The following is a 14,111-nucleotide window of genomic DNA, read 5'->3' on the forward strand; positions in this document are numbered from 1 at the left end:
TATATATTTAAGAGGCATTTCAATGTTCTACAGGTCATCAACCCTCAGAAGAATCAAAATGGAATTTCTGAGCATTGGTTCACATTCTCATCTCTTATTCTAGCTGAAGGTCTGAACAATGTGGTCGGTGCTTAGAATAATGAAATACAGTTCCCAACTTACAATGGTTAGACCCAGCATTTTTCGACTTTATGATGGTGCAAAAGGAATGTGCATTCAGTAGAAATCATATTTCACATTTTGAATTTAGATCTTTTCCCCAGCTAGCGACATGTAGTCCGATTTTCTCGTGTGATGCTGGGCAGTGGCAGTGAGCCCCAGCTTCCAGTCAGCCATGAGATCTCAAGGGTAAACAACTACTACCCTTACAACCATGCTGTACCCATACAACCATTCTGGTTTCCACTTTCAGTACAGCATTCAGTAAGTTCCATGAGATATTCAACACTTTATTACAAAGTAGGCTTTGTGTTAGATGATTTTGCCCAACTGTAGGCTAATGTAAGTGTTCTGAGCATGGTTATGGTAGGCTAGGCTAAGCTATGGTGTTCAGTAGGTTAGGTGTATTAAATGTATTTTTTTAAAATTCTCTATATTAACCACTTTTATGCATACTTTCTTTTCTTTAAAATAATTTCTATAGATTTATTTATTTTTATTTATTTGTGGCTGCACTGGGTCTCCATTGCTGTGCACGGGCTTTCTCTAGTTGCGGCGAGCAGGGGTTACTCTTCGTTGCGGTGCACAGGCTTCTCATTGTGGTGGCTTCTCTTGTTGCGGAGCACGGGCTCTAGGCGCGCGGGCTTCAGTAGTTGTGGTGCGCGGGCTCAGTAGCTGTGACGCACGGGCTTAGTTGCTCCGTGGCATGTGGGATCCCAGGGAAGTCCCTTAAATGCATTTTTGACTTTTGAGATTTTCAACTTACAGGATGTAACCACAACATAAGTCAAGGAAGACTAAAGTCAGAAGGTCAGAATGTCATTTCTGTGACGGGACTGTAGTGAAAGAGATTCCCTTTTGAAGCTGGCAGAGTCATCCTTTCTTAGTCTGGGGAAGAGGGCTAGAAGTTGTGCCCATCAATGGGTACTCTTGCTGGAATATAAGTGAACTCTACCCCAAATTTACAAAGGGGTTGAAGACAATTCACATAGCTTGTCTGTCGTAAATATTCCTTCTGCCTTCAGATGACCTACAACAAACCTTTACTGAAAGTTGATAAGTCTGCTCTGGCTCTACCTCTTTGCCAAGAAATCATATAGAAGAGAAATCAACCCACAAAAGTTAAAAAAAAAAAAAAAAGACCGGGGGAGTGGGTACAGATTGTAGAAGATTTAGAACTCTATTCATACCCAGGATGACTTATTTGGCTCTGAGCATGCACCATAAAAAATACAGTGTTATTTTCATACATTAGTTATAAGACAAACTTTCCCAAAATGATGCAGCTCATTAGCTAAGGATATTTCTCAGTAGATTTGTTATATTAAAAAGGCACTGCGTCTACTATGCTAATCAACTATGTTGTACTAAAACTCCACGTAGATTAATTAAACGCATTACTTGCCAAAAGGAATGGGATGCATATACAACACACACACACACACACACACACACACACACACACACACACACACGAGCCTTATAATAATGGAAGGGTGTAAATTACTAAAAGTCCTCTCTCCCTGAGCCAAATGCTTTTTTAGTTCCTGCCTACATGATTTTAAACAGAACTGAATGAAACAATCCCTTCACAGCTGAGCTGAACACTTCTGCAAATAATAGCACAATGATACGCTTGTGTCTCTGGGTCTAAAAGCACTTTAGGTGCCTGGCACTAGGGTGAACATTTGCTTCAGATTTTAGTTTTAACCTGGGATTGCAGAAATGAGTCTGTCACCTGCCCTCACAATCTCTCCAAGAAAAATAAAAATGAATGTCCTAAATGAAATCTTTGTGCCCACCAAACCCCCAGCCCATCCAGGGCAAATACTCGTGACTTGAGTTTAAGAATCTGTAAGAGAAAGAACTAAGGTCACTAATCATTCCCTACTCCTCCCTTCCCCTAAAAATAAGTTGATCCTGCAGCTGGATTGTCAAGAATTATCTTTTGCGGTAAAACTGCACCCCTCACTCAAGGCACACAGAGGGAAGAAGACCCCAGAGATGGGGCTGGACAGGGCAGAGACACTCGTTCCCGCATTTCTTTGTCACATCCTTGTTGAATGACTTTGGACAAGCTAGTTAATCTCCCTGTGCCTAGTTTTCTCATTTGTAACTGAGACTGTTGTGAAGGTTACATGAGTAAATTTCTGGGAAGTGCTCAGAGCCGCCTAGCACAGAGGGCTAAAACATTCTTAGCTTCTGCAGCCCTGAGTGCCTTAGCCTCTCCCTCTGTTCCGTAACCTACATGGTCTCTAGAAGACCTCCCAGCTCTAGCATCCCAGGACCATTTGGCCATTCACTGCATTCACTCCCCCAGGCCACCATCCCTACCCCAAATCTCACACCTGGAAACTTACAGAAGTCCCCTTCTCTGAGTCAAATGTCACTCCACCTACTTCCAGGATACAGCTGGTATCATTTCCTGATTGCAGGAAGTGATGTGTTGTTGTGTTTAAGAACGTAAGACTTGGGGGTTTCCCTGGTGGTGCAGTGGTTAAGAATCCGCCTGCCAATGCAGGGGACACGGGTTCGAGCCCTGGTCCGGGAAGATCCGACATGCCGCAGAGCCACTAAGCCCGTGCACCACAACTACTGAGCGTGCGCTCTAGAGCCCACAAGCCACAACTACTGAAGCCTGTGTGCCACAACTACTGAAGCCCGTGCACTTAGAGCCTGTGCTCCGCACATGCCGAGGAGCAACTAAGCCCGTGCGCCACAACTACTGAGCCTGCGTTCTAGAGCCCAGGAGCCACAACTACTGAAGCCCGCGCACTTAGAGTCCATGCTCTGCAACAAGAGAAGCCACCGCAATGAGAAGCCTGAGAAGCCTGAGTACTGCAACCAAGAGTAGCCCCTGCTCACCGCAACTAGAGAAAGCCCGCGAGCAGCAACGAAGACCCAATGCAGCCAAAAATAAATAAATAAATTTATATATTAAAAAAAAAGAACATAAGATTTGGAACAAGACAGAACTGCTTTCACTAATCAGCTTTGTAACTTATCAAGAGACTTTGGGAAGGCATCTCAGAGCCTCAGTTTCCTCTTTGGTTAAATGGAGATAATAAGAGTTCTGGCATCAGAGTGCTATTGGAAGGATTACATTTTCTACATGTGAATGTAGAAAATATTTGGCACAGTGCATTTTAAGCATTCCCTAAATAATTTAAAAATACATAATAATAGCAGTGGTAGCATTGCCAAAAGAAATAAGTATTCATGCACTCCAGACAGAAATAAAAACATAGAAATTTAAGGAAATATAAATGCCGATGCTTGAAGGGATGACAGGTAGTATAATGAAGTATTGAACCCAATTCTGTCATTCTATAGCTTTGTGACCTTGGGCAAGTTTCATGTGAGCCTCAATTTCCCTATTTGCAAAATTTATACAATGTCACCTTCCATAAGCATTGGGCACTTACCACATAGGAGGTGTGAGCTATATGGAATCTGATGTAGTTAGTCTCAAGGACATACTTCGGTCCACTGCTGTCGGTCCCGTGCCATGTATGGCTTAGGGTTTCCATGTGGGAATAACTTCCTGGCATAGAGACACTACTGAAGGATCCACTGACATTGATGAAGAGCAAGAGCAGGAAACACTGGCATGTAAAATCAAAGAGTAAACTTTCTGGAACGTGGACAGGAGTGCACAGGAGAAAAGGGGTTATGAACAAATCAGTCAGTCTTGCTGGGTGTTCTTGCCCCGCTACAAGGGTGTGTTCACGGCCCTTTCTGCTGCTCATGGTAAGTCATTCTTGAAAGTAAAATAAGCACTAATGAGTTTACATGCATAGTGTATGCAAGTACTATGAGTGGTGTTCCAGGAAATAGCAAATTTTGGAAGCAAAATAAGTCGTTAAATTGTCCATTTCAACGTGTAATTCTTCGTAGGGCTGTGAATCTTGCTAGGAGCTATAAACACTGCATTATTCAAATACTATCCAATAATGTGCACTTGTGTATTCCAGGGTTTGAATATTCACTGCAGGCTACAGAGGTTTGTAAGACAAAACATACTTGGATAGATATATAGAGACAGATAGACAGAAAAATAGATATGGATAGATAGATAGATAGATAGATAGATAGATAGATAGATAGATAGATAGATGATAGGATGATTCATCCTTAAGAAGGGAAAGGGCGGGCTTCCCTGGTGGTGCAGTGGTTAAGAATCTGCCTGCCAATGCCGGGGACATGGGTTCGAGCCCCGGACTGGGAAGATCCCACATGCCGCAGAGCAACAAAGCCTGTGCGCCACAACTACTGAGCCTGCGCTCTAGAGCCTGTGAGCCACAACTACTGAAGCCTGCGTACCTAGAGCCCGTGCTCCACAACAAGAGAAGCCACTGCAGTGAAAAGCCCGCACACCGCAACGAAGAGTAGCCCCCGCTCGCCGCAACTAGAGAAGGCCCACACGCAGTAACAAAGACCCAATGCACCCAAGAATAAAAATAAAATAAAATAAATAAATTTTTTTAAAAAAGGGAAGGGGCACATATATGAAACAACATGAGCCCTAACACCCAACTTTTGGTGTTAAAACCAACCCAAGATGTGTTTGGTCTCTTCCTTAACAATTCGACCAATGACAATGCAAAAGGAAAGGCATTTTTCCATGTCTGGACCATTTTGTCACAAAAGAAAGATCAGGATATTGGATTGGGCACTGAATGTCTTGCGTTTTAAAGTTTCAACTTAAGAATGATAATTTTAAAATATTAAACATCTGAGGAATTATCTTTCCATTTTAAAAGTGTTTTTTTTTTTTTTAAACTGGCTTCATTCATTTTATTTTTCTCATAGAAAACTATGTTGTGGCTACAGCTGGAGCCTGGGTCCTCTGCATGGAAACTCTGATATGGGTCTTTACAAGATGGTCAGTGAATTCCTGATACGGAGACTTGGTGAACACCATCTCTTTCCAGAGATCAGGAGTGAGATAACTGTAGGTCTTGGAAATGGCATCGAAAGTGGTCTTGGCGAAGTTGCCCAGCATGGCGGTGCAGCCCCTGGCAGAGGTGTAGCAGTCGTCAATTCCAGCCATCATCAGTAGCTTCTTGGGCACAGGGGCTGAGATGACGCCAGTGCCCCTGGGGGCAGGGATGAGGCACACCAGCACAGAGCCACAGCGGCCAGTCACCTTGCAAGGGACGGTATGGGGCTTACCCATCTTGTTCCCCCAGGAGCCTTGCCGCACAGGGACGATGGAGAGCTTGGCCAGAACGATGGCCCCACGGATGGCAGTGGCTACCTCCTTAGAGCACTTCACACCCAAACCAACATGTCCGTTGTAATCCCCGATGGCGACAAATGCCTTGAACCTGGCCTGCTGGCCAGCACGAGTCTGCTTTTGCACAGGCATGATCTTCAAAACTTCGTCCTTGAGGGACGACCCCAAGAAAAAGTCAATGATCTCAGGTTCCTTATGTGCAGAGACAAGAGACAGATCTCCTCCAGGGACTTGATCTTCATGTCCTTGACCAGGCGGCCCAGCTTAGTGACGGGGAGCCACTCCTTGTCCTCGGCCTCGCCTCCGCGAGCTCCATGGCTTTCAGCCCCGGCCCCGGACGCCGCTGCCAAAGCCTCCATGGAAGCCACCGCCGCCTCCCATTCCAGGGCCCCCGGGGCCTCCGGGCCCATCGGCGGCACTGGCATCATCCGCCATTCGGTGTTTTTACAGAGAAGAAGAGCTAACAGTGATTTTTATTTGAAGTTTATTTTTGCTGATGATTTCTATGATGAAATGCCTGTATCAGGAACTCTTACATATTATTGAAATATCTAATCTTGTGACAATGTATCAGTTCCTAAAAATGCATGATAATGCATTTTTGTTACAGAAAACCTCTAAGCCATCTCCTATAACCCTATCAGTGAAAAAAATTATTCACTTTTTATCATGATGGTCATCTGTTATTGTTTTAAAAAAACACATAATAGCGTTATAAAAAGTATAGAACGACTTTTGGGAAATTCCTGAGGATTTCTAGGAATTTCATCTTCTTTTCCCCCAGGTCCCTAAGATGAAGCTATTGAGATTAAGTCATATGTTCACCTAATAAGTGTTCATTTTGCACAAGCTGGGTTGTCCATGGTGAGAACCAGCTTTCCGTCTGATGGTAGAGACAGGCATTAAATAAATGTAAAAATAAGAATTAGGAATCCTGCTGGACATGTGTAGTAGAAACTGCAATGGGGACGACAGCTCGGCTCACAAATGTTCCCCAGCGACTGCGTTTGTGCTGCCTCCTCCCCTCCTCCGCGGGGAGGGCTCTGTCACAGGGTCACATGCAGCAACAGGCCCCCACCTCCTCACCCAAGTGCAGACACCTGATGCAAATTGGCCAATCAGAATGCTCCATATGCTGGGCCCCAGTGATTGGTCCAGAGGTGGTCATGTGACTGAAATGCGGTCCTCACGGTCCTTTCCTGGGGTTCTGGGAGCTGGAGCTTAGAAAGAGGGTCCTTCCCTTTGCTTGTGAAAACTACACAGCTGAGAGCCCAGAGCTATAGCAGCCGTGGTTCCAGCCCAAGGATAAAGCTATTATTATTTGAGAGGTCAAGTGCTCACACACAGAAAGGTGAAGGATGAAAAAAGAAGAGAGAATAGTGATCCCATTCTGTTCTGTTTCCTATCATGGTTCCCATTATTACGTGAACCACTCAGCCTTTCTTTTAACTGAATCTACATAAAATTAGGCTTCTGCCAACCCGGATATTTTTTATCAGTAAAGAATCAGGGAAATATCACATGCTGTGAAAGAGAACCAGAGGGCTTAGGTACACTCTTTGGGACTTCTACATCCAGTGGGGGAGAAGGCAAGCAGACCATCATGAGGTGATGTGTTCCTACTGACGGAAGCCCAGGTTACTGAGAGTAAACAAAGGCGCGTCCCTGTTGGGTATAAGCTCCCACTCTGTGCTTCATTTCTGGGTCCTCACTGAGAACCAGCCTCGTGCCAGTGCTAGGAAGACACACCCACGATTCCATCCAGCTCTTGCCTCTGTAGAGGCTTGGGGGCCTTCAGTGAAGAGTTTCTGAGCCTTGAAGTTTGAAGAAACGCACCCATATATGGCGGTCGGAGCCATCCCGGGGCATAAAGGGGGGGGGGCCCTGGAGGCAGGAACTGAGCCCCAGAGGCCTGCATTTGACCAATTAGAAGACATTCCACTTTGCTCCCCTTTGTCAGTCACTCACTCGGGATGACTTGGTGTCAAGGTGGCCCTGTAGAGAGCTGGGCAAGCTTTCAGGCCGGCTTCTTTGTGAACAGTTCGGCTGCCCAAACCAAACGTAAAACAAAGCCGATCTTCGCGCTCCGGCTTAATGGGAAACCTGAGCCATCTGTGGGTGTTCCTTCTAGTTGATTTGCTTCTTTGGCACGTATTAAACAGCCCCTTAAAGATCCAGAGAAATTATGGAAATGGGTATTAACATTAAAATCAGAGTACAATTAGAACATTTCACTGCATAATTGTTTGGCAGGACCTGCGAGGAAACAGAGGATTTCCAGCTCTGTGATTTATTGCTCACAGGTCTGACTTTTCAGAATCTCCAGGGCCAGAAACACAGTCTGGGAGTGGGGGCCCTGGCATGACAATACAATTGGACCATGGTTAGAAACTTATGCCGTCTTTGTCTGATTCCTGGCAAACCTTCTTTTGAGCAGTCGCATCGGCTTTATGGAAGCCAACCAGAGCTCGATCCAGATGAAGGGAACAAGCAGAGATGTTGGAGAAACCTTTGTGCCGCGCTCCCGTGTCTTTGTCAGAAAAAGTGTTCTGCGTCCGCTTGTAATTAGCACTACGACAGGCGTCAGAGAAAATGGCTAATCGCTGACGTGGCCCACAGTGCTTTGTAAGTAAACACCATATTGGAATAGACATGCAAATAATTGCACAACGCTCCAATTAAACATGTTCAAAATGAAAATGGGGATGCGGTTAAGGTATCAGAGCTGCCCTGCCAAAATCCTATCTTTTTTCTCTAAGAAATAATAAATGACTCACCTCTTGAATGTCACCAAGCTGTTTCCAAGCATCCCTTGGCTCCAGGCCTGAGGCTGCACTGCTTCTGGGAAGTTTTGAGTTGCTGGACCAAAAGCCTCTTATATATATTCCAGACCCAACGTCTTCCTTGGCTCTGGTAGCGTATATTATGGGCGAGGCTCACATTCCTTCTTAGCAGGTCACAGCCCCACACCCCAGCTTCGGCAGGTTTTGACTGCTCGTCGCTCAGAGCTGTACCCTTCCCTGCAAGATGAACTTGACTGGCAGAAGCCACCGCCTTGCGGATGCTTAGAGGACTGCACGCTTTCCCACCGGAGTGACGCTCACGCAGCGTCTGAGCGATGTGTGTGTCTGTCAGCTCAGTCCCCTTTCCTGGTGGTGGGAAAACTCGCTGGTACAACCAACAGTCCAGAGATCCTTGTGGGATCAGTTGTGGCTAGGCTTCTCCAGAAACCCCATCTTTGTCTAGTCTTTTGCCTTGCCCTAGTCTCCTTCCCTCACCCTTTTGTAAGTTTCTCTGCGTTCCTTCACTCAATAAGTCACTTGCCCAGGGAGAGAAGGGAAGCCAACGTAAGACGACTATCATTTATCTTAAAATTGAGGTTTGAACTAAGTATGGTAGACTTTCATTTTGTTTGGTTTTTTTCATCAGGGTGGACATCACAAAAATGCAACAGAAAGTGATTCTAGAAGTTTCAGAGGAAAAGAAAAACAAGAAAGTGGGCTGAGGATTGGAACTCCACATCTGGGGACACAGCAGTCAGCTCAACTAAGCAAGTATTTATTCAGTGCTTTGAGAAAGTCAAGACAGGCACATAAGAATCAGGCATCCCAAATGTAGTTTCTTCCCCTGAAGGAGTGAATTATGTCCTGAGGTAGATGGACACACAAAGAAATAAGATGACACCAACATTTACTGAGCACGTACTGCACGCCAAATATTACACCTTTGCAAGACACTATTGAATTTAATTCTTATGAGAAGGGTCTGGAGTGATTTATATTGTCACCACTTTGCAAATGAAAAAGAAATAAATAAATTAGGTTTACAGAGGTTAAGCCACTCTGCCAATGTCACTCAGCTAGCAACTGTTGGAAATGTGGCAATCAGGAGCCCTGGCAGGTTTATTAACAAGGGAATGATGAGATTAGATGAGGCCCAGAGAGGTTACAGAAGAGAAAAGATGGCCTCACAGCTCTAAGTCCCATGAGCAAAACAGCAGACCCAGAAGAGGACAGAAGCATTTCACTGTGTAATATCCAAACTGGCTCACATCACTGATAAGCCAAAGACACTGGCAAAGCTTGTCTGCTTCGCTTTCAATGTTAGAGTCTCGTTGCTTCTACTGGGAAAACTAATAACATAACAAATGAAACTATTGTTCGGTTTCATTAAAAATAAATCTGATAAGATGGGCAGAATTGAATTAACCAATCTCAACTGAGTTCTCATTATTGGAGCAAATGGAATATTCTCTCTAATAGAATAAGTCCTGGTTCATTTTGGCTGGTCTGAGCAGCTCCTTGCTATTGCTTTGGTTTCCAGCCTTTGGCTCTAGGCATCCTCACGCTAATGGTAGTATTATCAGGTCAGCGTAATTGATCAGCATACTAGATCTGGCAAGGGTTCTGGATGGATCCGCATAACAGATGCAAGGGCTTCGGTTACCCTTGGCAGATGAAAACTCTACTCCCTTCCAAGGAAGTCAGATCTAGGACCCTAAAGCTCACAAAAGAGAAAAGGCCCTTATTCCACACAGGGTGAGGTTGGGCTTGAATCCTGTGATGAACTGCCCTTAGAGTCAGAGATGGGGAAAACACATTCACTGTGCCCGCTTGTTTTGGCTGGCTCTAATTGAAGTAAGCGCCAGCAATGCTTCTATTCCTTTGCGCTGGCTGAAGTTCAAAGGCTCAAGACTGAATAGCAAAGAGGCACGTGCAGGTATTTTTGTGGATACACACAGATACACACAAAGGCACATGCACATTTGCATCATTTTCCCAACAAAAGGGATTTGACACAGCTTATAAATAAACACAGAAACACAAGATGGAAAAATTGAAGAAATCGAGATCAAATATAGAACAGAATAGAGAACCAATATCGACTGATTAATAAAATATAGCTCCGACTGGGTGGCTGAATCACTTTTTGGAGGGGAACTGTAAATTTTGCTCTAAACCCACTAGTGAACATGGAAATATCAATACACACGCACACACATGCGCTTATATATAATCAGTTCATGATTTGTGTCAATCACTGGATGAAACCAAAACAGGTGTTAGGAGAAACACAGTTTCTTCCGGTCCTAATGACTGAAGGCATTTTTTAAAATTGTGCAAGCGCTTATCAGGAGGAAACTGAATTAAAGTGTGAAGGAATGAATGAATGAATGGGTAAGCAATTGATGTGTCATAGATGGCCACGCCATGAAAAGTCATCCTTGTAATGACATTTCATGGAGTATAATCTGTAAAAATACCGAATCACTATACTGTACACCTGAAACTAATATAATATTGTGAATCAACTATACTTCAATAAAAAAGTCATCCGGTGCAACCTCTCCAGCCTCCGACAATTCCAATGCTTGGAAGCCTCCTCTCACCACCCTCTGCCAGCAGGGAGCCAATGATACCGCCCACACTGCTTTCTGAGACAGACTCTGCTCTGAAGTTCTGTCTATTGAGGTGCATTTCTGTCATTACAGCAACACAGCTGGGGTGGGTCTGTGTGTAAAGGAAGAAATACAGGCTTTGTCCTCAGATCTAAGTTCAAATTGTGCATTTGCTACTTTCCAGCTGAGTGACCATGGGGATGTGACATCACCTCTCTGAGTCTCTGTTTCCCCATCTATGATACAAAGGTTCCTAGCAGCCATTGGACCACAAGGATCAGATACAAATGTGTGAGCTTAGTGTCTGGTTGCGTGTAGGCGAGCAATGTGGGTTTATTCTTTCAGTTCACTCACAACATGTTGATTAAACATACGTGAGCCGCATCTAGGGACTAAGAATGTCTTTCTATCTGTATAAACGAGGTAGGTCAAGCTTCTAACCTACCAGAGTTGATGAGACCCCGTATGGGCTGGTTTCATTCATGTTGTCCACATACAGAAACTTCACACACATTTACTAACAAGCTTGCCTCTGCAATGAGCGTGGTTGGGTGGCATCTTTTTATTCTCATTGTCTGGTCTGAGTCTGGCAAGTCTTCTGTTTCTGTTTAGTCGGGAAGCTGAACACAGACACTGGACTGCACACTGGTTGGGTTGGCTGGGAGTCTAGCCCTATGAAGAGTCGACCTCAAATTATCTCTTCATCACTTTGCTGTGGTTTAGATAAACCCCAGTGGGATTGATCTGCTCAGTTGCACTACTGGAAATTTCAGTAAAATAAATGTTTTAGTTTTTACAATTTAGTCCCAGACAGCCAAGAAGGTAGTTTTCCCTTGAAGTTTCTCCTAATAATTACAAAAGGAAAGAAATGAGACAAAACAATCTGGGTCAATAGGATCAAAAGGTACCTCTCCCCTAGTTTTTTTTTTTTTTTTTTAAACATGAAAAAAGCCTCTGTTTGGTTATTGAAGGATTTAACTTAAGTCCTCCATGGATGATACCTAAATAAAGAAATAAATTTTGGCTACATTGTGATGTAGTGTAGACAAGTTAGGGAGACAACTGAAAAGACTTCAGTTTTCAGTCTATTTCCCTATTAGGACTGCTCTGTGTTTCAGACTTTGGAATTGATATGTTTGCAGCCAGGTGAAGACTCATACATGGAACTAGGAATAAGTATAATCATGATGCTGGTGATAACGATAAAGACAACAACTCTGAAGATGATAAAAGCTGCTATTTATCAAGCATGTTATATTTGAGAAAAAGCTTTACAGTGTTCAGACCCCCTCACCGACCCTGGGATGGGCACCATGATGATAACCTTCATTTTACAGATGAGAAAACTGCTTCACAAAGAGGTCAAGTAAGTGGTTCAAGAGAGGGCTGCTAATAAGGCTAAAAGGGAAGAATAACTAAACCTCTACCCCAGTTCCCATTGTCAGACCTGCCATTGGCTCATTTCAGGACCTTGGGCAGGTCAACTCTCCTCTTTGGACGTTGGTTCCCCATAGGTAAAAAGAAGAGTTTGGACTACCAGATGGTTAATGCCCCTTCCACCTGTGATAAATAATGATTTAGAGTTTCTTTCAGCTTCTGTGATGTAATTAAAGTGGGCTGTCACCAAGCTTAAATGTTTTCAGTCATCCAGATCCAGAGTAACCATTAGATGTTAGGAAGCGATCCATTATTTTAAAAATTTGGATTCCCTCACCATATGGAAAAGCATATGGGGCGCAGTGCTATTTTCCAGTATGGGAAGTTTTCCTTCTGAGGCAAGAAAGAAGCCCAGGACTTCCCTGGTGGCACAGTGGTTAAGAATCCGCCTGCCAATGCAGGGGACATGGGTTTGAGCCCTGGTCTGGGAAGATTCCACATGTCGTGGAGCAACTGGGCCCATGTACCACAACTACTGAGCCTGCACTCTAGAGCCCGTGCTCCGCAACAAGAGAAGCCACTGCAATGAGAAGCCCGCGAACGGCAGTGAAGAGTTGCCCCTGCTCGCCACAACTAGAGAAAAAGCCTGTGCACAGCAATGAAGACCCAATGCAGCCAAACAAATAAATTTATAAAAAAAAAAAAAAAAAGAAAGAAAGAAGCCCAGATCTTTGCAAGACTTGATGAATATAATCAGATCAGGGAGAAACCAGAACCCAAGCTTAAGCTACACTTGGAATATTTCCTTTACTAATGCACATCCACATTGGTTTTGGGGTGAATTTCCAGGCTTTATTTGTGAGCTTGAAGTAAATTGTAAATTTACATCAATTGTAAATTTACTTCACCAGCTTCCAGAAACAAATCACTGACTCTTGTTCTTTCTTCAATGCACCTCTGTTGCTTTCTCACTTGTATTTCTCTGGTTTTGAGCATATGACTTTCAAAGTTGCTGGAAGTAATCACTGCATTCCTCTCACACAGAGAAATCAAAAGCAAATATAAACTGCTCTCTCAGCTTACTTCTAAATCTAAGCAGACCCAACTGCTGTTAGATAGTGCTTTGTATGCTAAGATGCAGTATCTCTTTGAATGGAATAAACAAGGAAAACCTCCAAGTGGTTTGCTGACACTATAGCATTACTGAGCTGGCAAAATTCATAAACTAATATTGCAAAGTAGCTCTTTGGCACATGCTATTTTCGGCAATTTGTACTCTCTGTCACTATTTCCTTTTTCATGCCATCTGTAAAGCATACTCTGGCTTTTTTCTCAACAAGAAATTTGTCTTTCTGGAAGGTTGATCAGACAAAAATAGAAAGTACTTGCTGGGTTGGTTAATGACTGTAGAGGATGTGCTACCTTAGCATCCTGGAGGGGACTGTTTTGGGGTTATACAGGACAGACATGGGAGACTGATATAAAAAGTAAGAAAAAAGACAAAAAGGAAGCTGTCACATGCCAGCTAGAATATACTAAATATTTCTCAACATCATTAGAAACGATCATATTTAAATTCCCATTGCCTGATTACTTAGGATAAAGGGAAGCAGTAGCAGTGTCATTAAATAAAAATCTCTCTGGTTATTGAAGGATAAACTTAAGCCATACATGCGTGATACCTGGATGCAAGGGCATGGATTGGGAGACCTGGGCCCATCCACTTACTAGCTCTGTAAACATGGGCAAATCAATTCCACCATCGTTTGGTCTTAGTGTCATCAAATCAGATAATCAGGAAGGCCCTGCCCAACTCTGAAATGCTTTGGTTTGTCAAAGGAACATTGATTTGTTCATTTGTTCAGCAGCTACATATTGAGCTTCTACTATGGGCTGGGCACTGAAAAAGACAGAGAAGATTCCCAATATCATGAAGCT

At 43.7% G+C, this 14,111-nt stretch overlaps 1 pseudogene; it reads right to left on the reverse strand.

The window, feature by feature from the left end:
- Positions 1–4,975: 4,975 nt before the first annotated feature.
- LOC118881330 lies at positions 4,976–5,833 on the reverse strand (annotated as a pseudogene).
- Between the last annotated feature and the right edge of the window lie 8,278 nt (positions 5,834–14,111).

Source organism: Balaenoptera musculus, chromosome 15 (assembly GCF_009873245.2).
Source record: "Balaenoptera musculus isolate JJ_BM4_2016_0621 chromosome 15, mBalMus1.pri.v3, whole genome shotgun sequence".
NCBI classification, from domain to species: Eukaryota; Metazoa; Chordata; class Mammalia; order Artiodactyla; family Balaenopteridae; genus Balaenoptera; species Balaenoptera musculus.